The 26019-nt window shown below is 39.5% G+C and overlaps 1 pseudogene; it reads right to left on the bottom strand.

The window, feature by feature from the left end:
• The window catches only part of LOC114238973 (ELKS/Rab6-interacting/CAST family member 1-like), a 102166-nt pseudogene that overhangs the window by 4067 nt on the left and 72080 nt on the right, over positions 1-26019 (bottom strand).

Genomic DNA, 26019 nt, shown 5'->3' with positions numbered 1-26019 from the left:
CTCTATTTTTACAAACTATGATTATTCCAGGATAATGAGGCATTATTTCTAACTTCAAACCCCTGTTCACAGTTATTAAAAACTTTTTTTAATGTTTATCTAGTTAAAAATAAAACGTGCATTAGTTTGAAACAACCTTTGGGTTCTAACCAATGTACTTGTGACTTGGCAAAATCCACCAACATTACAAATGCATATCCTTGCACCCAGCAATTCTACTTTAAGTAATTTACCTAGAAATATACTTCACATATGAATAAACTAAATATGCACATTTTTAAAATGCAGCATCATTTTACATAACAGCAGAAACTTTAAGCAGACTGTCCATCAGTGGAAACCTTGTAATAAACCGTAGCACATCCACACAGGTGCTGTTGGTAACAATGAAGAAGCCCCGGAAGAAGTTTCAAAATATATTAATGGGGAAAAAAGGAAAGGAAAGGAAAGGGAAATAAAGGAATGGTAACATTTGTGTTTAGAGAAACATTTTTGCTTTATATGGATTATGCATAAAATGTTTATGGAAGAACACAGAAAGAGGTAAACAGAAAAAAAGAGAATACGTATTTGCCTGTGTATATGTAAACTGTGCCTGGAAGCGTATACAAGAAACGGGTAAGGGGAAGGGAGCAGTTGGGGGTAAGGTGAGAAGAACATATGTATAAAAATGTAAAGCAAAGTAGCATCCACTAACAAGATACCACAGTCACCCATCTAGAGTGATCAAATTTTTATGTCTACTCATTGAAAGCAAATGAAAACCAAATTAACAGAGGACAAATATTGAACATGGTCCTCTGTACACAAAAGAAAAGCTGAATTTGAGGTTTAGTGAAGAGAGTTTTATTCCTGGGCTATTGTTAGAGGTTAAAAATAAACTGGGACAATGTCAAATATTTCTGATCTATCCCCTCGGTGGAGAAGAACAATAAATACCAGTGTCTACTGTAACTATTATCTCAAAGGTACCCTTTAATTTAGCTAAAAGGGGGAGGGGAAGACAATTATTAGTACTTCCCTTATTTATTACAGTGTTAGCCTCTTTCCAGTTATGATTAAGGTAAAATAGGAAAGAAAGTCTTCCTTTCCTTGACATATGTAGATTAGATGTCATTATAGTAGCATGTGTTTCTATTCAAAATTGCAGTCTTGCAAGAATCCCGGCCCACGTGCTACACTAATTCATGGCCCTACAGTTGCCATACAAGACAGAAGATTAGGAGAGGTAGAAGAATGCCAATGCAAATACTCTGGCAATTTACAAGGCACTTTTCAGAGACAGTAGCATGGAAAATACTACTGAAGATACCAAACAGTGTTTACTTCGAAAGTTTAAAAACTGAATATACAGAACAGTTTTCACAATCTACCTCCTGCAGCAATGGTTTCAATTACGACCTGCAAAAATATAAACAGAGGAATGAGAGAGAAACTCTGATAGCACTTAGGTACAACTCAGTGGTAGGAATGAGGACGTGGGTCTGATGCGGGACCCTGGGCTCAGAACACCTGCACCTCACCTTCTTCTGAAGGACATTAACTTTCCGCTCCTTCACATCCAGCATGTCCTTGAGGTCATGGATCTCCCCAGCTTGTGTCCCCTTCTCCTCAGCCATGTCCTGGATTTGTTTTGTCTTCTTATTCAGCATGGTTTCCTTCTCTTCCAAACGCAACCGCAGAGCATCCACCTAAGAATATAACATTTTTACAAATGATTACTTGAAAAGAAAGGAACGTAATTCCTTCCAAATAGATGTGTACAGTTGCCTAAATGATACTTTTAGAGTAAACTTTCATTAGAATCAAATAAAATACCACTCTAAATACAACTGTGACTATTTAGAAATGAAACCCTAAAATTTTGTGAGCACTTCCATGATAAAATAACATTTACATCCGTTAAATTACGGTGTCATCAAAATAAACAGACCTGAATAAAGGGGACAAAATTGGAGAATTTATATAAAGGGGTTGAGTTGAGCTTTGCTACTTCTATAAAAGTGGTATAATCTATTATGTTTCTCAAATTTAGAATCATTTGGAGGATTTAAACAGAATGCCAGGCCAAGCCACCAGTTTCTAATTCGGCAGGGTTGGGGCTCAAGAATCAATATTTCTAACAAGTTCCCAAGTGATGCTACACTGCTTTAGAAAATCTAAAAGTAGAAAGAAAACCGTAAGGGTCACCAAACATGACACTTGCTGTATCAGAGAATACAATCTAGCTGCAGCTGACAATCCCATAATGCACTTAGAGATCTGTAAGGCAAAGCAAGGTCTACTTTCAGATCTCAAGACTAGTCAGCTAAAGCTTGGTATCCAGCTACCTTTATCACCAAAGTTTCATACCATCCATTAGATATAACTTTAAAATAATTAGAAATCTAATATAAGTACTTATGTTTTCTTCCAGTTTTGAGATACAACTGACATACGGCACTGTGTAAGTTGAAAGTGTACAGCATCATTATTTGACTTCCATGCGTCATGAAGTGATTATCACAGTAAGTTTTATGAACATCCATTGTCTCATACAGATACAAAATTAAAGAAATAGAAAACAACCTTTTCCTCATGACGAGAACTCTTAGGATCTTCTCCCTTAATGACTTTCACATACAACACACAGCCGTGCTGATTATCTTTATCCTGTTGTGCACCGCACCCCAGTACTTATTTACCTGATATCTGGACGTTTGTACCTTTTGACTGTCTTCATCCAATCTCCCCTCCCCTGATTCCTCACCTCTGGTAACCACATATCTGGTCTCTTGTTCTGTTTGGTTTTCAAGTATAACTGACCTACAGCCCTATGTTACTTCCTGAAACACAGCAGTGTAAGTTGATTTTACTATACATTTCAAAAAGTCTATTACAATACGTCACCACACAATAATATTCCATAGTTACTGACTGTATTCCCCACACTGTACATTTCATCCCCTTGACTCATTTATTTTTGTAACTGGAAGTTTGTCCCTCTTAATCTCCCTCACCTATTTCTTTCCTCTCCCCATCCTCCTCTCCTCTGGCAACTACCTGTTTGTTCTCTATATCTATAATTCTGTTTCAGTTTTGCTATGTTTGTTCATTGGCTTTTTAAGATCCCACATAGACGCGAAATCACACAGTATTTGGCTTTCTCTGTCTGGCTTACTTCACTTATTAGCATAATGTCCTCAAGGCCCATCCATGTTGTCACAAACAGTAGGATTTCCTTCTTTCTCATGGATGAATAATAATATACACATACACAGACAACATCTTCTTTATCCATTCATCCACTGATGGACACTTAGGTTGCTTCCATTATCTTGCTTCATTAATGCTGTAATGAACATAGGGGTGTATGTATCTCTTATAATTAGTGTTTTTGTTTTCTTCAGATAAATACCCCAGAGTGAACTGCTGGATCATACAGCAGTTCTACTTTTAATTTTTTGAGGAATCTCCATACTGTTTTCCATAGTGGCTGCACCAACTTACATTCCTACCAACAGTGCACAAGGATTCCCTTTTCTCCACAGACCACAGACTCACCAGCACTTGTTATTTGCTGGCTTTTGGATAATAGCCACTCTGACAGGTGTGAGGTGATATCTCATTGTAGTTTTGATTTGCATTTCCCTGAGGATTAGTGATGTTGAGCATCTTTTCACGTGCCTGGTGGCCATCTGTATGTCTTCTTTGGAAAAATGTCTACTCAGATCCTCTGCCCATTTTTTAATCAAGTTTTTTTTTTTTTTGATGTTGAATTGTATGAGTTCTTTGTATATTTTGGACCCCTTATTGAATACATTATCTGCAAATATCTTCTCCAATTCAGTAGGCGGTCTTTTTGTTTTGTTAATAGTTTCCTTTGCTGTGCAAAAACTATGTAGTTTGATGTGGTCCCACTTGTTTAGTTTTGCCTGTTTCCCTTGCCTGAGGAGACATATCCAAAAAAAATTACTAAGACCGATATTGAAGAGGGTACTGCCTATGTTTTCTTCTAGAAGTTTTATGGTTTCAGGTCTCACATTTAAGTCTTTAATCCATTTTGGTTCTTTGGTTATTTTCTTAAATTAATTTATTTATTTTTGACTGCGTTGGGTCTTTGTTGCTGCACGCGGGCTTTCTCTAGTTGCGGCGAGCGGGGGCTACTCTTTGTTGTGGTGCGCGGGCTTCTCATTGTGGCAGCTTCTCTTGTTGTGGAGCACGCGCTCTAGGCACACGGGCTTCAGCAGTTGTGGCACGCGGGCTCTAGAGCGCAGGCTCAGTAGTTGTGGCACACAGGCTTAGTTGCTCCGTGGCATGTGGATCTTCCTGGACCAGGGCTCAAACCTGTGTCCCCTGCATTGGCAGGAGGATTCTTAACCACTGTGCCACTAAGGACGTCCTTTTAATCCATTTTGAACTTGTTTTTGTGCATGGTGTGAGAGAGCAGTCCAGTTTCATTATTTTTCATGTAGCTGCCCAGTTTTCCCAACACCGTTTGTTGAAGAAGCTGTCTTTCCCCCACTGTATATTCTTGGCCCTTTGTCATAGATTAATTGCCCATATAAATGTGGATGCATTTCTGGGCTCTCTATTATGTGCCATTGATCCATGTATCCATTTTTGTGCCAGTACCACACTGTTTTGAATACTGTAGCTTTATAATATAGTTTGAAATCAGGGAGCATGATACCTCCAGCTTTGTTCTTCTTTCTCAAGACTGTTTTGGCTATTTAGGGTCTTTTGTGTTTCCATACAAACTTTAGAATTATTCTAGTTCTATGAAGAATGCCATTGGCATTTTGTACTTAGTTTAAAATCTATTCACAGCAAATTTCATTAAACATACTCACACACCAAATTCTTTTGTTTTTTTACTTTCCCACTAAGGATTTATAATTCAGCAAATAGTTACACATTTGATTACAGAAAAACAGGGAAGTGGGTTTCTTTCTGTTCAACAAAAATAGAACATGAGTCACACATGCAAGCCACTTCTGAAATTTTTAATTTTCTAGCAGCCACATTAAAAAGTGATAAGGGAACAGGTAAAATTAATTTTAAGAATATATTTTATTTCATCTAATATATATACACATTATTGTCATTTCAAACCTGTAGTCTATATAAAAAAACTATTAACAAGCTATTTAACGTTTCTGTTTTGTACTTTGGTCTTCAAAGCCCAATGCATATTGTAATTGACACTTATGTCACATCTCAATTTGGACTTGCCATGTTTCAAGTGCTCAATAGCCACATGTGGCTGGTGGCTACACACTGACAGTGCACATCTAAGATAACAAGTACGTTTCTACAGAACATCTTTAATCTTGAACTTGTCCTATATTATTTTTCCTGTCTGAATGTAGAATAACCCACAAAGAAAAAACAGATCAGACTTCCCTGGTGGCGCAGTGGTTAAGAATCCGCCTGCCAATGCAGGGGACACGGGTTCGAGCCCTGGTCCAGGAAGATCCCACATGCCGCGGAGCAACTAAGCCCGTGCGCCACAACTACTGAGCCTGCGCTCTAGAGCCCGCAAGCCACAGCTACTGAGCCCGTGTGCCACAACTACTGAAGCCTGTGTGCCTAGAGCCCGTGCTCTGCAACAAGAAGCCACTGCAATGAGAAACCTAATTTTTTAAAAAAATAGGTAATATGGGTAATGACTCACAGAGAGAATACCAAAACATCAGGAAATATTATTATTACCTTATATCACAACTATATTATTACATCAATAACATATTGAAACTATATTATATCAAAACAATAAGGTATCTGAGAACCAGTACTGTATGCTTAGTGGCACTTACTGCTCAATAAGTATTGTGGAAAATTTCCTAGGAGACCAGTCTCATTTGAGACTGATATAGATAAGCCATCATGTACTTACAAATTATGTGGGACCACGCTGGAGAGGAAAAACATGTAAATAAACAACATTCCACTCTGCTAAACTCTATTTCTCTCAACCACTTCAATGCCACCAGTCTCACCAAGCCAGAAATAGGGGAAGCCGTCTTTTCAGGTCCCATTTATAATTCGTCAGCACAAGTTCCACTGCCCCCTCAATAAACACTCTTGCACCTGGAATTTTCCTCTATTCTACTTTAATTAATGATACAGGGTAAACCTTATTATATTCTGGAAAGGTCCACCTAAGAACTTTCAAACTCTGAAAATCTTATTTCTGAAACACGGTTCTTTCCTTTCTTCTACACCTACTAAATCTACTCTTTGTCCATAGTATAACCTCTGACCTATCATCCCTAACTTTTTGTTATTCACCTCCATTCTGGTTTTATTTGTTTTTCTCCCAGCCTGAGCAATCATTTCAAATACAGCCTCACATCATCTTTTTTTTTCCAGTCAGGTTTATTTTTACAAACCTTTACTTCTGTATTAAACAGTTTTCTCCATTCTACCCTCAGACTTCTGAGCCTTCCTGCACATGGTCATGTATATGCTTGCCAAGCACATACACAGTATATCAAAAGTCCTCAGAATTCTATTCTCAAGCATCGTATTTTCTTCCCTTGTATTTTCCCTGTGGAAAATTTCAATTTCCCATGGTAACCGGCAAAACCGGTACTTTGAGAAGAAAGCAGACCCAAGATCTCAAAGCTAAAAAGAAGTGATGGAGCATGGATTTAAGATTAAATGGTCTGTCTTCAGATCCTAAGCTCTTAACCACTAATTCTGTAAGATTTCATATATGTAAAATTCTAGAAAATGCAAACTAATTACAGTAACAGAAAGCAGACCGAGGGTTGCCTGGACATGAGGGAGGAAGTGGGGAGGAGAGAAGAATATCAGGGAGAGGCAGAAGAAAGGGGTTACAAAGAGGTACAAGAAAACCTTGGGGACAGGTGTTCTTTATCTTGACCGTGCCATTGGTTTCAGAGGTGTATGTGCCGAAACTTACCAAACTGTACATTTTGAATATATGCAGTTTATTTGATGTCAATAAATTTGATTTTTTTAAATAAGCAAAATGAGAAAGCATGGTATTAGAACAGGAATAAACCAACAGACGTTTGCCACAGAAATGCAAGCCCAGACACACACACTCACACCATTTAGTGACCCACACACATATAAACAGAGGTGACACTGTAATCAGTGAGGAAAGGACAGAGTATCTGATAAACTGTTTTTAGACAACTGGCTACCCATACTGGGGGAGGGGGAAAGAACCCTGACTCATATCATACACAAAAATGAATTCTAGATGAATTAAAGCTTTATATATAGAAAGCAAATCTTTAAAACTTTTAGAAAGAAAGATACTGTTTAAGTATCTTTTAAGACAGGGCAGCATGGAAGGATTTTTTTTTTTTTAAAGACCCAGAAGGGATACATCGTAAAGAAGAAATACTGGTAAAGCCAACTACGTTAAAATTCAAAACTCCTACACGTCATTTACCATCTTAAAATGTTTTAGTATTTTACCTATATTTTAAGTGCCTGAAATAGTTCTTAGTACACATACTACTAAGGAAAATAGAGGCATATTTATACTAACTTTTTTTTAAAAATTTATTTTATTTTATTTATTTTTATTTTTGGCTGTGTTGGGTCTTCGCTGCTGTGCACGGGCTTTCTCTAGTTACAGCGAGCAGGGGCTACTCTTCATCGCAGTGTGTGGGCTTTTCATTGTAGTGGCTTCTCTTGTGGCAGAGCGTGGGCTCCAGGCACACGGGATTCAGCAGTTTTGGCACGCAGGCTCAGGAGCTGTGGCTCGTGAGCTCTAGAGCGCAGGCTCAGCAGTTGTGGCGCACAGACTTTGTTGCTCCACGGCATGTGGGATCTTCCTGGACCAGGGATCGAACCCGTGTCCCCTGTATTGGCAGGCGGATTCTTAACCACTGCGCCACCAGGGAAGTCCCTACACTAGCTTTTGAAAATGTTGATATTTTGTGAACTGGTCAAAATAAATATGATGCAATACTGAACTTCAAGTTTCAAAATGTATGACCATTTACAATCACTCCAAAAAAATTAAATACCTAGGTCTAAATCTAACAAAACATGTATAGGCTCTGTATGCTGAAAATTACAAACGGCTAATGAAAGCAACTGAAGAAGACCTAAATGAGTTCTTCCCATGAATAGTATATGAAATGGAAACTTGACATGTGTAAAGATAGCCAATCTACTTAAATTTTTCCTCAAAGATGAGGAAAACGAAAGGATTACTCAGCAGTGACCAAAAACAAAAAAAGTGTTTTACTGACAAACAGTAGAACTACAATAAGCCAAGCCCAGCGAATCCAAAAGATGTTACATTACAAATTTCCAGTTTTGGTGCCTGAATTCAGCACTAGAGAGCTCAGAGCAAGAATTAAAATCCAATGCAGAACAAAGATGGAATACATGATCACCACTGAGTTCTCCAATGGTCCTTTCTAAAGTGCAAGGTGACAAAATTCCTTAAGTTACCCCCAGTTTTCCTTCATCTACCTATTAAAATCAGAAACACTCCACTATGCAAAGAAGGAAAAAAGGTCCAGAAGGGAAATGTCAGAACAGACTGAATATTTATTCAATAGGGAGAAAAGAACTGTCACCACAGAGCGAAGATTCTTGTGAATAGGAAATTCAACGACCAGGCTGTCGAGATGCCAGAAGAACTCACTGACCCTGATCCACCTGGCGTTTGTTGAGGCTCAGCTCCAGCCGGCCTACGTGGCTACTAGTCCCATCTGACAGCATCAGATGTGGCTCCTATTAGTGAACCCACTGCAGGGCATCCATCAGCCAGGGCGAGTCAAGAGGGAGCTCCTTGAACCCTCTGACCCGCTGCACAGTTAAAGAGGTCAAAGTCTTAGAAAGTACACATGCCAGAAATCTAAAAATAAATAAATCTCATGCCAAGTCATTTCTACCTCATTCCTACATTCTAGTTTGTATTCTGTATACTATATATTCCACTTCTAATTTGTATTCTATATATCCCAATAACCACAAGCAAAAGAACAAAGCAACTCACCTTAAAAACATTTTACCCAATACCCTTGAAATACACTATTAAATTCTTATTGCAGAAGTCAAAAGCCCAGACATTTAAACCTGTAGATAAGCTTGAACTGCCTTGTCTCTCAGTTCTTCTCAGCATTAATTTCAGAAAAATGAAAGGCTTTCCATCTGTGGGTCAGGAATCAGAATACAGCAGGAAAACGTCCCTCATCACTTCTAAGTGTTTCTCATTCTGATGGGACCAATGTCTCAGGATAGTAACTGTGAGGCCTCATATTGCTGCTTCTTTACCAAAAGTACCCAGATGCCCCAGCTGCACTTTTACGTTAGATCCCTGACTCTGCTAAGTGACCTGGAAATGGGCCTGCACTAACCACTCATAAATACCCGCATGCCGATTTGAGGGAATGTCAGGTATGAGACCCACAAGAATTGGTGACTGAAAAAGGTAAAGAATGAAAACTCCTGTTATAAACATACAAACCTTTGGTGTTACTGCAGTGGGAAATGCAGGTTTTGATAGTAAAAATATTTCATATCACAAATATTAGCCACAGAAACTACCCAAGCCCACAGTCTAATTACTAAGTGATCTTTTCAATTCAAATCACCTGTGTACACTTTTTCTTGATCTGCTTTTTCATGCAATGCAGAATTTAAATGGGCTAGTCTGGAGAGCTGAGATGAAAATAACCACAAAAACCACTTTGCTACTACTAGATTAATTGCTCTGAATTCTACACTGATCTTCTGGTTTGGCGTGAACTAAATTCAGAGTATAATTTTGCGTGAGGTCCGTATTTTGCAAACCACAAAAAACATATTCAGGAAAACCCCTCACAGACTAGCAGGACACACAGTCATCACCCTAACACCATTCTTGGCAGGAGGAATAAGACCTTTTTTATTCACATCAACTGAGCTGGAGGAACAGCATCTAACCAGCTTGCCAAGCATCAAGGTCTGTGGCAAACAGGTTATGCCAACTTCAACAAAATCAGAAGGTTTTTCCTCCACAAGACTTTCTCTACCAAAGGACATGAACAGAAAAATGGCTACCTTGCTGTTTTGGCCTTTTATTTCTGACCACAAAAGTATTAATTATCTCAACCCATCTTAACCTTCTTTTGTTTTACATCAATAAACAGATCTACCTAAGAGCACATTAGCACTAGTAACTGCATGCCAGTGACAATGGCATGTTTCCTATAAGTCCTCTTTTGCAATTATATGACTCACTGCCTTTCTAACTCTCTGACCACACCTTTTCAGTTTTCTTCACTGGATCCGCTGTCATTTCCCCCTCTTTACATCTCACTCGATACAACCTTCCTCTGGAGAAACCAATTCATCCCTAAGGCTTTAGCCACTACCCCCATAATGACAGCTTCCTAATATTTATTCCTAGCCTATTCCTAGCCCCAACCAGTTCTAAAAACCTGAGATTCTAACAAAAGTTTCTGCTTTCACTGAATATTTAGTTTAGAATGAGTTTTTGTTTTAATCTTTTCTTTTAAAGGACCTTTAAAGATCACCTAATGTGGTCACACATAAATGTAAGTTAAATCTGAGTACTGTCTACTATATTATTTTCTGCATTTTTCCTGTATTTCATAAAATTTTTTTTTAATTTATGTATTTATTTATTTGGCTGTGTTGGGTCTTTGTTGTTGCACGTGGGCTTTTTTTTAGTTGCGGCAAGCGGGGGCTACTCTTAGTTGCGGTACGCGGGCTTCTCATTGCGGTGGATTCTCTTGTTGCGGAGCACGGGCTCTAGGCGCGTGGGCTTCAGTAGTTGTGGCACATGGGCTCAGTAGCTGTGGCTCACGGGCTCTAGAGCGCAGGCTCAGTAGTTGTGGCGCACGGGCCTAGTTGCTCCGTGGCATGTGGGATCTTCCCGGACCAGGGCTCGAACCCGTGTCCCCTGCTTTGGCAGGCGGATTCTTAACCACTGCGCCACCAGGGAAGTCCCCCTAAACTTTTAAAAAGGTAAATAATCGAAACTACTCCTAATTTTAAAGCTGAGGAAATCAAAGCCGAAACTAAGTGACTTGCCGAAGATCACTAAGCATAATTTCCTATCACCACATCTCCCACTGTTCCCATCTAGAAAGGAGGATGACTGAAGGGCGTTGGGTCATGAGGCTGAGAGTGTACACAAGCAGACCTTTTTAAAAGGCTATTTCAACTGCACTGAGTTCTGTCTGACATCCCAACAAAAGGTTGAAGAGCTCAGAGAAACTTGCAAAAGGCCACAGGCAGAGATGTGTCATTCAACAGTGCACAGTTTATCTGTACAAAGGTGGGGAGAGGGCTACAAAGTTATCATCTAAAAAAACCAGTGGTGATATTTTAAACCCACTGATATTTAATATTCACCTCCAAATTCAGATGAGAACTTCATAATTTAAAAAATCTATTCTAGCCACATTAAACATCTATTCTAACCTTAGGAAGTTGGTATTATTATTATTCTCAGTGACAGATGAGAAAATGGAGGATTACAGAGGTAAGATAACTAATCCAAGGTCACATAACTAATAAATGTAGAAGGCTATTTCAAGCCTAGGTCTGACTCCAAAGCCCATGCTTTGACCACAGTGCTACTAAATCCAGACCACCTCTGTGAAGGTCAACCGATTAAAGGAGATGTTCATAAAACTGGAGCAATTCCATAGATACTATACACTGTACACTGCCCAACACAAAAGGACCTCATTCCATGGACCCTGAACAGGAAAAACACCAGGTCTTTTCCCACATCCCGTTTTTCCTTTAAGAATTTTAAAATTAAAAAAAAAAAACAAAAACAGGGCTTCCCAGGTGGCGCAGTGGTTGAGAATCTGCCTGCTAATGCAGGGGACACGGGTTCGAGTCCTGGTCTGGGAAGATCCCACATGCCGCGGAGCAACTGGGCCCGTGAGCCACAATTACTGAGCCTGCGCATCTGGAGCCTGTGCTCCGCAACAAGAGAGGCCGCGATAGTGAGAGGCCCGTGCGCCGTGATGAAGAGTGGCCCCCGCTTGCCACAACTAGAGAAAGCCCTCGCACAGAAACGAAGACCCAACACAGCCAAAAATAAATAAAATAAATAAATTAAAAAAAACAAAAACAAAAACAAAAACAAAAAACTCCTGAATCCATGTTCTTTTTCATATGTGCTTAATTTTGTGATTTGAGAGCTGGATGAAAGTCTAGGGTAGCTTCAGAGAGGAGGATGAGATCGATAAAGAGCAATTATAGGGGGCCTCCCTGGTGGCGCAGTGGTTAAGAATCCTCCTGCCAATGCAGGAGACACAGGATCGAGCCCTGGTCTGGGAAGATCCCACATGCCGCGGAGCAACTAAGCCCGTGCGCCACCACAACTACTGAGCCTGTGCTCTAGAGCCTGCGAGCCACAACTATTGAGCCCGCGAGCCACAACTACTGAAGCCTGCAAGCCTAGAGCCTGTGCTCTGCAACAAGAGAAGCCACCGCAATGAGAAGCCTGTGCACCACAACAAAGAGTAGCCCTTGCTCACCGCAACTAGAGAAAGCCCGCGCGCAGCAACAAAGACCTAATGCAGCCAAAAATAAATAAATAAAATTATTTTTTTAAAAAAGAGCAATTATAGGAACAGAAAGATAGCAATTATAGAAATAGGTGAGAACTTTCAAAGAGCTGGTTCAAACTGTCTTTTATGGGATCCAACAGGAGAAAGCTGCTTTGGAAAAAGTGAGCCTTGTCAAGTGTCACCAGGGTAATTTAAGAAAAAATAGCAAATCCTGATAAACAGGCATATAACATTCATATAATCACCCCAAGTTCAAAAGGAAGTTAGCTTTTCTACTGTTATCTTTTAGAATGAGACCCTTATATTTGAGCAGTAGTCCTAATAACTTACAGGGGTAATTGCTGAAACTCAGTTAGTCCTAAAAACAAATATAAAAACCATCCAAGAATGACCACAAATACAGTCTTTGTTCTCTATGGTACAAGAAACCAATCACAAGCCCATCTGTGTGAGACCTAGCTAATAAGAACACTATTTCAGAGGGGGGTACAAAGAGAAGGATGGGTTGCCAAGGGGAAGAAGTCATCTATTAGACGGTGACACGCTTTTAAGTGTTTGCATTATCATTAACCAACTGCCTGGTTCCCTGGTTCCCACACCTGCCACCTCCATCCAAAACTATCACAGCAGCACTTGGCAACAGGCTCAGCTCCAAAACACTGGCGCCCTCTTCTGACCCTTTTGTAGTACTGCGTTCATGCCAGGCACTGATGTGAAAATCTCTAATAAAGCCACAAATTAATAAATTTGCAGGTAACATTTTCCAGATAATTCTGTATTTGCAATTCCCTGAATAAACCTTAATTTAGCTTGATAAAAATGTTAAATAGCAGACCTTCTACATAAAATTTATGCCAATGAAAAGAAAAGCAACAACGTTCTCTTACCGTTTTAACAGTTTACATATATTAGCTGATAGTATTACAAGAATTAGAAGGATGCCAATAACTGACAGACAAAGACCTTACTATGTGCCAGGCACTAGGAGTGAATAAATTAGTTTAATGCTAACAACCTAATGAGGCAGGAACTCCTCTTCATCTTACAGGTGTAAAACGAGGCACAATGAACTTAAGTAATGTGCCCAGGACCCTGCACCTGGTAGCAAGTGGTAAAACTGAAGTTCACACTCAGTAACTGTGACTCCAGAGCCAGAGCCTTATCTACCCCAAAATATCCCTCTGAGGTATCATGATAAAATGAAACGTGATCAAAATAGAAAACGTATAAGTTGTAAGGAAAATTATAAATACATCATCCAAATCTCTCATTTTCAACAAAATCCCTAACTGTAAAAAAATAAACTACTACATGAAACATTTTGGTCATTTTCCCGTTCCTCCTCGCTTGAAGATTCTGAACTTCTGGGTCTAAGATGTTTTTATGCCTTCTTTTTACTTACTACCCATTCCTTTCTTCATTACACTATGCCTTTATTTATCTATTATCTTGTTCTTTAAAAGAAAAGAAAAAATTAATCCATACTATACGCTTTATTTTTCTTCTATACAGCAGAACTGCTTACCTATTCCTACCTAAATTCTCTATTTCATTGAGATCTTTAGAAAATATTTTCCTTAAGACAGTAAATCCAAATAGCATCATCAATTCCTTCTCATTGCAAATATGATAGATTCTCATCTGCCTGGAATTATTTAGTGTGTTCCTACCTCTAATCAAGGCTGGCAGACTAGATAATCTTCTAATATTTCTAAAAATGCTAACTTTATTTTCAAACAGGACATGAAGGCACGTGTCTAATAATCTGCAGTTCAAAACAAGATTTATCTCAAACATTTCTAGATTCCACAGTTTGCCTACTTAAAGCTATTCATAATACCAAAAATTAAGGACACTTAATAACCCAACACAGGCTGACCAAGCTCACTCCCATTCATGACTGAAAGATTTACCACGGGTGAAAACAAATGCTTTTACAACTATCGTTTCATTTCATAACATTAGTTTAAAGTCTACTTAGAAGCACAGACTTAGTCAAAGTCTGAAGTATCAAAAACATATATTAACTGCACCGGTTTAATTTGTTAGATACAAGAACAATAGAAACAAGATGGTTATAGTTTAGTACTATAACTGACCACATCGCTAAAGAATCCATCCTAACATTATTCATAGCTCCCGTATCTCAACACAACAAGAAGTGCACAGGTAACACACAAGAAAAGGTGCCAAGGAATGGGCTCCGTGCAAATCCCACAACTCCTTTTACCTCGTTCTGCAGGATGGCAGCCCTCGAGGCTCCTTAGCAGTCAAGGACTCCTTCAGCACTTCAGTGTGTTGCTTGCTGTCTGAGAACTGGTTGTTGAGTGTTTCTAGCTTTGTCTGTAGGGCGAGTAGTTCTGTGTCCTTTCTGGACAGCTCCTGCTTCACCTGACCAATCTAGAGAAGAAGAAAAAGCAGTGTAAGGAAAAAAGAAATAAAACCACCACCTCTGATCTGGATCTTTGACAGATCCACGTCAAGATATACAGCATTAACTTTATGACAGGACACAATTCATCTTTTTGCACCATCTAACCTTAGCTGACCACCCCCCCAAAAAAAACAAAGCTTATTCAACTAATAGCAAAATTTCCAGTTTTCATTTATTGTCTCCCCTAAACTTTTGAAATCCATTAGAAAAGGAATGGAAGAAGAAAAATCCCAATTCACTTAGATGACTATGAGACAGCAGTAAGCATCTGAACACGACTAAAGCAGTTTTCATCTTATTAAGTCATAAGAAACTTCAAATCATACAGCAGGATTAGTGTAGATAGAATACAGAAAGAAAAAAGAAACTTCCTACTATTGCTATTTAAACTCAAAAGCTGCACATTTATTTTTTCATTGTTTTTTTTTTCATTCTCAAATGAAAGTGTACATAAAGTCCTTCTTAAAAAGCCACTTTAGTGTTATAAGGCATTATAAACATGTGCTTTCTAAAAATTATATACTTTTGAGGAGTTAGGGGTACTGACCTAAAAGAAAGATTCCACCTACAAAGTTATATTACGTACAACATGTCATATCAACTAAATGGATAGAAGTATATAACCTAAATAAAGAACGCATAAAATCTCATTCTCTAAGAATCTACATGTGTAATCAAATTTGAATTACTCTGACAGAGTAATCCATACATCAACAGGTGCCACTCACTCCCCCAGAAATTTTTCTCATCTTAACTTAGAAAACATTTAACATCAAACATCTCCTTTACATTTCTACTGTGTTTCTAAGAATTTTTACTCTTTTATTCTAAATGTAAGCCAAATTAACAGAAATCATATCTGTTTTTACATTGTATCTACTGCCTAAGCAAGGTAGCTATGCACTCAAATATAGACTCTTGGAAGTATAAATTTCACAAGAAGTCAGTAATCTCAGTACCACTGATGAAACAAAAAATACTTTTTAAAAAGTTGAATGTATCTAAAGTATTTTGACTGAAATAATCTTAGGCATAAGGGACAAAGTTTTTGAGAACAATTTCCCATGAGAAAGTATGAAATATATTTTACTGCAATTAAAATTACTTTTAAGGAGGACTAAAAATAAACTTATAATTTACTGTTCTGTTTCATCAGGAAGACAAGCATTTTTCTCATATGCATGAAATCTCTACTTACAAATAGAATATTCATTCATTCAACAAACATTTCTGTGTGCTCACTGTATGCAAAATACTCGCAGCTGCTAAGGACATCACTGGAAGATAGCTGTAAACAGCAGCCACTTCCATCCTGTAACACAGATACGTACCCAGGAGCTGCCACATACTGTAATGGTGTAGCATCTTTCATGACATCCCTTTACCAACATCCCACCCCTAACGAACAGAATGCACTAAAAACGCACTTGTGCTATGAATGAATAGTCAGGAGAAACGTTCAAAATGTTCTCACCTCATCAGCTAAAGAACTATGGCTTAAAGATTACTCAAATTTCCAGCTACCTCTAGACCATGTGATCAAAAATAAATATAAAATCTCAGTTTCCTCATCATCTGCATTACTAAATAATCCTCAAATAATGCTATACTGACCATAAAGACTGAGAAAAAGAAGAAAATATCCTAAATAGAAGAGTTTAGAAGCACAAATTTTCCTTAAAAGTTAGGAGCATAAGGCTTTTGCAGTCAATCCCATGTGAGAACGAACGAGTGTGTCTTCTTGGGTAACTACCTCTCTAAGCCTTGGTTTCCTAATCAGTAAGATGGAGAAAGCAAACCAGTGCCACTGTACTGCGTACAGATTAAACCAAAAAAATGTAGAGAATGTTTAGCCTGTTGTTCGACACAAAAAGAAATTAATAATACTAGCTGAGGAAAAAAAAGTTATAGATCAACTTCTCCTCTAGACAATACATGGTTACAACAAACCAAATTGGACCCTTTTAGACAAAATATCTCACTTTTCTATCTGTACTATAAAGTGGTCCATAAATAGCAAACACACTAAATTAGCACAAGTGGTTTTTTTTTTTCTTTTAATGCTGCATTCCAGTCTTATCCTACTGTAATTTTCAGAAGCAGTTTTTTTCCTGACACTTGTGAGACAAATGTGTGCACAGCCTAGTATAGGGCAGTGGAGTGCAGAGCTTACCAGCACAGGTTCTGGAACCAAATGGCTTGTGTAAAAATCAAACTCTGCCTCTTACTAACTGTGCTTCCTGAGCACCACTGTGTTACCTCAGCTTCCTTATCCATAAATTGGGTTGAGAATATACCTACCTTAGTAGGTTATAAAATGCTTATAGTAAGTACTCAAGTGTCAGCTATTTTATTATAATCATTTTATCACAGTTTGAAATGGAATTTCAAGTTCTCTAGACAGATGATTGAGCTACTGAATAGATTTAGAGACTTTAAGTTTCATGCTACTTCTAACTGACCAGATAACTAAATAAGCTAATCACTTCTATACATCTGTTCCAAAGAAAGTAAAATTTGTTGCAAAATCACCTATCGGGGACTTAAAGATGATGTCTACATATGAAGGTAAAGCACTTCACTCAAGAAATCAGACTCAAATAAACCCTGGGTGATGGACCTAGAACATCTGCACATTCTTTGTACCTAAGAAGAGAAAGAGACCATTCACATAAATCAACAAGTTTCTGGTTAACAGGAAAGGAGTCGAGAAAAAACAGCTTTGAAGCACCATCCACACAGTGACAAAGCAACAATAAAAAACCAGGGACAGGGCTTCCAGAGCACATGAGGGCTCGCTGCACACAGGGTGGCACGTGGGTCAAACCGGTGAACAGGAGTCAGTTAAAGAGCAGAGCAGGCTGGTCAGTGCTAGTCCCGGGCCAAGCTGCCGACCACAGAGTGAAAGTGTGAGCACCCAGAGCCAGAGCAGCAGGGTCCCACTGTGGGATCACTGCACGCAAAGGGTAAATCTTTCGGCAAAGACCTCTGCCTGAAGACCAGCCGCTCTCTTTTTCAGCTCCTCCCCTTGAGCCTCTTTCGAATTTAGCTCCTCCTTCAGTTGCTCTACCTGCCACGACATTGTTATTCTTTTTCACTCATGTGTCAACTTAGGTCTTCTTATTATCTGCTTTTGAGCCAGAGCAGTAACTGGAAATAACAATAACTCATATAACACAATCAAATCTGTTCCCCTAATTTCCTCTTCAAAGGACCCTAGATGGGCTCACTATTTTCACAGGGTAATGGACTGAAATGTGCTAATCAGCAAATGGCAAGCAGAGATGATATTTTATTTTGTTCTCAAGTTAGAATGATAAATCAAAACTAACAGAAAGTTGGATATGTGAATTTTTAAGTTCTAAAAGTTACATGAAATTGGCCGTAGTCATTGATAACAGAGTCTTAAAATAACAGAGGAATATTCTACTGACTTATATGCAGGTATGGGTATCACAGAAAGAAGCCAGAAACTGTATCATTAAAGGAACAGTTTTCACTTCTGAGAAATTAGGGAACTAACACAATTGGGATATGGGGGCAGGGGGAGGGGGAGGAACACTTATTTTCTAGCTAATATTTTATAATTGAAATTATGATCTTTAAAACACCACAGACCTGATAAACTGATAACTGTAATAAACTAAATCCTCCAATTTGCCTAAAATAGTTCATAGGATCAAAATAAATGCCTTTGGCTCTAAAGAAGGAATACTGTGACTGAGGTTATAATACAGACTGATATGTCTCAGCGATGCCTATCCTACTGTACATACACCCCAAGTGCACGTGGGAAACAATAAACCTGATACACATGGGTCTTCTCCAAGGGAGAGCGCCAAGGGCTTTCCTTTAGGGAACTGTGTTTGAAGGGAAAACACGATTTTATTTCAGCCATTTCAGGAAAAAAAAGGGGAGGTGGATTCAGTCTCTTAGGCTGAATTTGAGTTCTAAATTTGTTCACAAGACATAGAGAACACGATGTTTCATAGAGTGAGAAAAACTCATCTGGATGTAATCCTACTAATCGCCTCAGAAGTACTGGTAGACATGAAATGTTAAACTGTGATAATACACACTTAGCCTCATACAAGTAATTTTCTTTGAAGTGAAATTTGAAATAACTATACAACATCAGTAATTCTGACTTTAATTCTGGGAAAGTCCTATCTGAAAGAATTACGGTACAAGTATTCTTCCCTGAAGCCTGATAAAACAGCGTGAGGTCCATCATCACTAAAGAAGTAGGAACATGCATCAATTTTTCAAACCCCATTTAAAAATTACGGTATCACACACCATTACCTTGTTTTTCATAAATTTAGAATGGCTCCGATAGACCTCCATTTGCCTCATTTCTTCCTCTCGTTCTTCAGTACTCAAAGCCCCGTTCGATTTCAGCATCTGAATCTCCTCTTCCAAGTCTCAGAGCACACGTTCCATACAGGAAATTTTTGAATCCTGAGGACAAAGGAAGATTTAGACATTAAAGTATTCGCAAAAAGTCAGAGAGGTTGCACAAGTCTGTCTTTACAGATGTGAAGTTTAATAAAGATAAACAAATATGTAGAAATATTGCAACTGGTGCCTTGCTTCTAAAATATATCCTTCATGGCCATATGGTGGAGAGGAGGAGGACTGAGATCTATAGTATGATTTTTCCTCTATCCTTTCCTCTGCACCCTTTTGATTAAAATTGAGAGTATTAACTAAAGAAGTAGAAGCAATGGAAAACTAGTTAAAGTTTCTAAGTACTTTATGGTCAACAAACTTCTAGTGAAAACATCTGTAATATTAACAGTAAAACCTTTTCTCGCTATAATATTTTATCATTTTACTTGACCCCCCTAAAAGGCTTATTTCTGCCCCCAAAGGAGTGGGGAAAAGAGTAAGAAGGTTTCAGAGATTTACACAATAATGCGTATAACCGTTATCTACAATAATAAAGATCTGATAACGTCCCACTGCAGAAAAACAAAGGGATGACTAATTACGTTAACAGTTACACTTTATCACACAGTGGTCCCGCCTTTTCCACAGTTTTACTTTCTGTGGTTCTGCTTTCTGTGGTTTCAGTTACCTGAGGTCAACTGCGGTCAGAAAATATCAAATGGAAAATTCCAGAAGAAAACAATTCAGAAGTTTTAAACTGTGCACCGCTGTTCCAATCAACATGATGAACTCTCACACCATCCCATTCTGTCCCACCGGAACGTGAACCATCCCTTTGTCCAGTGTACCCGCGCCCGTTAGGCACTCACAGCAGCCATCTCGGTTATCAGATGGACAGTCCTGGCATCACAGTGCTTGTGTTCAAGTGACCATTTTTACGTGACAGTATTTTATTTAATACCGTCCCCAAAGCACAAGAGTAGTATGCTGGCAATTCAGATTTGACAAAGAGAAGCCGTAAGGTGTTTCTTTTAGGTGAAGAGGTGGAAGTTCTCACTAAGAGAAAAAATCATATGCTGAGGTTGCTAAGATCTACAGTCAGAATGAATCTTCCAGCAGTGAAATTGGGATGAAGGAAAAAGAAATTCGTGCCACCTCAAACTGCAAAAGTTACGGCTACAGTGCATGACAAGTGCTTAGTTTAGATGAAGAAGGCATTAGATTTGTGCAGTAAGATACTGAGAGAGAGAGAGAGAGAGAGAGAGAGAATGAGACCTATTCACATAACTTCCATTACAGCATACTGTTATAACTGTTCTATTTTACTATTAATTACTGTTGCTAATCCCTTACACATTGTGCCTAATTTATAAAATTAATCACAGGTATGTATAGGAAAAAACATAGTATATATAGGCTTTGGTACCATCTGTGGTTTCAGGCATCCACTGAGGGTCGGGGAACCTATCCCCTGCAGATAAGAGGAGGCTACTTACTGCATTAGTAATCTTACTTATTCGCTGTACTTCACCATGCATTTCAAATATCTCATAATGATTTCTAAAAAGAAACATCACTGTCCTTGTAAATCAGCATCACCACGAATATCACCTCCTAGTACAACATCCGTCTATACTCATTTTCTTGGTTTTGTCTGTCACAATATCCAGTTTATCCCCAGATTACTTTAGATGTCATCAATTACAGAAAAACTCCTACAAAGAATAGATACTTTTACATCTATAGTTGCATATGCTTATTCACCTAAGAAGTAAAGACCTTAAAGAGCATAAATTCAGTATAGCTTTATTTTGTTTGGAATTTTAGAGAAACCATTCCTTTAGGAAGAAATTTTGAGACTGACTTCCTCTTTTCACTTTACCTCAAGCCTGTCTTGACTGACTTTCTTTGTTATCTGAGAGTATGCCGATAAGAGTTAAAGGATTTATCATGAGACACTTACAGCTAGCTATTTTTAGGTTGGGGCGAGGCGAGGGCTGTACTCCTCTGACTTGCATTGCATTACCTTTAAAAATAACAGAACGAAAATTTTCTTTTACAAATCTATTCAAGTGAAACTCACATTTGGTTCAAAATTAAACATATTAAATTAACACAATCAGAGACACTCTAAACCTAAACCAGGATTTTGATTTACTCGTTTAAAGCTATCCCGGCCCATGAAGAATAAACAAATAAACGGCTTCAAATGCACTATCTGAAAAGCCCAACACAGACAGAGAGGCAGCTCTTGACCAAATCAGACACTCACTATCAAATCATGCACCATAAAATCTGCACCTAAAAAGGGACCATAACTGCAGCTCTGAAAGCCATGAGGCAGAAAAAGAACCTGCCAGGCTACTTTCTGGGATGAGGCCAGAAAATTAACGCCTGATATGTTGGACTAGTTGTAGCACCGACCAGTACTCAGGCTGGGTTTATTTGAGGACAGCCCTTTCCAAGGAGGTTTCTTACTCCTAGAACGTATAATAACTAAATAAATAAATTCTTTATCATCTTACTACTCTATACTTCCCCAGCCCTGGGTCTCCCATCATTAATCAACCAACCCCACTGAGTCCACTGAAATCCTCTTTTCCTTGTTAAATTTCCCAAATGCTCAACTTTTTTTCAAAAGTTGTCTCCCTGCTCTAAGTAAACCCAGGCTTTCCCGAAGGATATAATTTCCCCCAACGCTCTCCACTGAAGTTCACTAATCCACCAGCATCACAGAGTGGCAGGGAGAAGTGTGGGCATCCTCCAGGTTCCTCCATGCTGCTCCCATTTAAAGCTCACACTCCTCTTCACTCTCCCTCCGCACGGCTGCCATCTAGGGGCTTCCCCGTCACTCCCGCCCGCTGAAGAAGTCTTCAGCACCCGGCTGACAATAGATCTCTCCTTCAAATGCCACTCTTGCCATAATCCTAGGATTTCAATGTCTGAATTCCTTGACATCCGTAATGCCAACGCCCTCATCCTCCGGTCCATTTTAGCTATCCAGTTTACAAGACCACATCACCCAGGCCTCTCCTCCCAGGCCTGACACACCGTCACTCACATTAACTGCTGCTCTTGTATCTCACAGAGTCCTCCACCTCCCTAACTTCTACATTTTCTCCCAACCTGTCCATCCATTCTGAATTCTCTTCCTTCCTATCCAGGCTACATTCCTGGACTCATCATCCCAACTACTCCTTCACCTCCACCCTCAACTCACTTGCATCCCAGTAATTCTGCCATATCTACCCAGCAAAACTCTAACCCTATAGCAGTCCAGTAATTCCTCCCTGCTCCTCCACTGCTAAAGGGAAAAGAAGAAGTTAGAGAAGGGAGAAGGAAGCAGAGGGAAGAAAGTGGGAGAAAGGAGGAGGGAGAGGAGGAGGAGAGAGAAAAGAATATTACGTCACCTTGAAGACAGCTGGGCTCTTTTATTGTCCACCATCACCTCCTTTCCCATTTCCCCCAAAGACCAGTCTAGGTCTTCATGATCCTCTCAAGCTCATGCCACACTCTCAGCATCTCAGCTCTTGCATCTGCAATTTCAACATAACATCCACCTGACCCCACTGGGCCACCAGAATCTCAGTCTCTTGCTTCTTAGCAGAATGGCTGGAGGTTAACACAACTTAAAATAGATCTATTGCCAGTTAAAACCAGTACACTTCCCTGTGCCATCAAAAGGCAAGCAAAATAATTCTGTGAACACAGGTACACTCGTGTGTTTTTAGGTTCCAACAGGGATCAGGAAATAACATGTACAAAGAAACTTGTGGGAAATGTGAATATGTAATCACACCTTTCTAGAGGCTGTTTACAAGATTGTGTTCAAGACTATGAATTGTCTAACTATAAAGAACCCAGAGTCCACTAATTTGGTATTTGTTTGGTAAACCCTTTCCCCAGTGAGAATAAAGATGTATACAACAATAAAAACAAAGTTTTAAGAGGAAATCTTCTAAATTAAGAGAACCATTCTGATAACTGTACTTGAGAAGCATCTATTTACATAAAACTATTTATATACCAAAAACTAAAGACTCTTGCCACATCAACAAATATTAAATGAAGGCACATGATGCAAAACACCGTGTCAAATTTTTTAGGGGATACAAAGAAGTTAAAAAAAGAGACAGAGAGGGCAGGAGGGGGGGAGGGAGGGGTCCCTACCTGTAAGAGTCTTCTAGCTCTTGCAAGAAGGAATATGTTGTTAATGAAAATAATAATAGCATAGCAGCTAACACTGACTGAATGTTTACTATGTGCCAGGTCCTGTTTAAAGTGTTTTACTTGTTTTAACTAATTTAAACCACAAAAGAACCCATGGGATAGGTACTATTGTTATCACCATTTATCAATAAAGAAATTAAGGTATGGAGAGGTTAGGTTACTTGTTCTATGTCATACAACTGGTTAAATAAAGCCAGGTTTTGAATCCAGGCAATTTAACACAGAAGGCAAGCGCTTAGTCACCAATCACCATAACGTTCAGCCTAAAGATTTCTAACTACTCAGTAACTTCAAGCAGAAGTTTTCAAAGTATAGTCCGTGAAAGCCTGGGGGTGCCTCCTAGCCCTTTTGAGAAGTCAAAACTATTTTCATAATAATACTATGACTTTATGTGCCTTTTCCACTGTGTTAACACGTGCACTAAAGGTATAAAGGACAGGCAAAAGCGCTCGTGCCTCTGGACAACAGCGCCAAACTGTGCTAGCCGTCAGTGTATTCTTCAGTGTCAGCACTCTCAGACAAAAAAGAAAAATAAGAAAGAACATTTTTAAAACACTGGCTCACTTAGGAATGTCCCTGGTGACTTTTCATATGCTCAGCCCTTGAGTATGTATCTCTGTACCATGCTGTGTGACGACACAGGAAGGGGCCAGGCCCGGCTGCTGCACCTGGGTGTGACGCTGCTCCCAGGACAGCTCTGGGTGCTCTGTGAGCTGCAAGCCCAATCAGGTACTTTTTTCACGGAACCCTATTCTTAACTCGAGAGAAGAACTGACACACAAACTTGGTATTTGGCGGACATTTTCTTAAAAACAAATGAAATGAGTCATTTTAAGAGAATAAGGGGCCCTGATATCAAAAGGTTTGAGAACAGCTGACTCCAAGAAATGCTGACAAGAGGAAACGAAACTGAAGTTCTTTTAATGTGTCATTTTCATTAAGTCTTACTATTTCTTCTCAGTCTACAAAATGAGCGAACTATTATTACATACCACTTTCTTAAACTCACACATTAAAATGTGAAATGACACATAAGATTCCTTAGGAAGTTCTCACTTACCTTCATTTCGATAACAGTTTGCAGAGCTTTAGTTTTGGCAGAATCAGGGGCATTCTCAAATCTCCGATGCATCTCCTATACAAGAGAAGCAAAAAAGAGAGTAAGTGCCCTCCTTTTCACTCTCATTTTTTCAAGAGGGGAGTGGAGAGGCGAGGGAGTAGTAGTTACATGCAAAGATGACTACCCCGGCCTTGTAAGACACTCTGATCCACTTTCTGTCTTCCTGACCTTTCCCTGCGGACCAGGGAGCACACAGACTGCATTCAGGCTAAGGGGTACAGGGGGGTCCCCGTCTCTGCACACCTGGTTATACACGGTAAGTCACAGAGACCCCAGCCACCACAAGAGGTGAAGCTCCAGCACATCCCCAGGTTGTGTGTCACTCTTCCACAGGACTCCAAGACATATTATCAGAACTCCAAACAATCCAAAAAGGGGATTAGAAATAGTCCCTTTTTAAAAGGAGAAATCAGGACTTCCCTGGTGGCGCAGTGGTTAGGAATCCGCCTGCCGATGCAGGGGACATAGGTTCGAGCCCTGGTCCGGGAAGATCCCACAGGCCGCAGAGCAACTAAGCCCGTGCGCCACAACTGATGAGCCTGCGCTCTAGAGCCCATGAGCCACAACTACTGAAGCCCGCGCGCCTAGAGCCCGTGCTCCGCAACAAGAAAGGCCACCGCAATGAGAAGCCCGCGCACTGCAACGAAGACCCAACACAGCCAAAAAGAAATAAATTTATTTAAAAAAAAAGAAAAAGGAGGAATCAAAGTAGCCACAGTCCGCACTGCACAAAACAACTGAAAGCATTTGTGTTGGCAACCTCCTTTGCATAGCATCCTCCCCCAGAGCAACAACCACCGGGCTACCTACGATGGAAATCTCTCTCCAGAGGGGCTACAATCAGTTAAAAAAAGAAGGTAAGACTGCTGAACAAGTTTTCTAAACAGTCTACAGGTAGCAAACGGCAGAAAAACATAGCTATGTTTTTCAATCCAAATGTCAGTGCGTTCAGGATCAGAAAGGAAGAAAGGAGATGGCAGAATATCACAGTTAGGGTCTTCAAGGATCACCCTGAAGTTACCAGACCTCCTCAGGCTATTTTCTTGTCAGATTCTGGGAATGTCTCTGAGTCAGCCAGTACTTCCAGAGTACCCTGGTACAGCCCCTAGTGATGGCAGAGAATACAGATGGATATTTTCCATCTGAACAGTGCTGGTGAAATTCTAGCCCTGCCCTCTGCTCTGCCCATTTGACATGTATATAGATGTTTACTAGGTCACTCAAACTTATTTCATCCAAAACAAAACTCGTGATTTTCTCCTCTTTAACCTAGCCCCTCCTCTGAAGACTGATGAGTCTCGCCCATCTCCTTAAATGGCATTACC

This window comes from Balaenoptera acutorostrata, unplaced genomic scaffold (assembly GCF_949987535.1).
Source record: "Balaenoptera acutorostrata unplaced genomic scaffold, mBalAcu1.1 scaffold_449, whole genome shotgun sequence".
Taxonomy (NCBI): Eukaryota; Metazoa; Chordata; class Mammalia; order Artiodactyla; family Balaenopteridae; genus Balaenoptera; species Balaenoptera acutorostrata.
The sequence above is the reverse complement of the archived record's forward strand: the minus strand, read 5'-3'. Positions and strand labels throughout refer to the sequence as shown.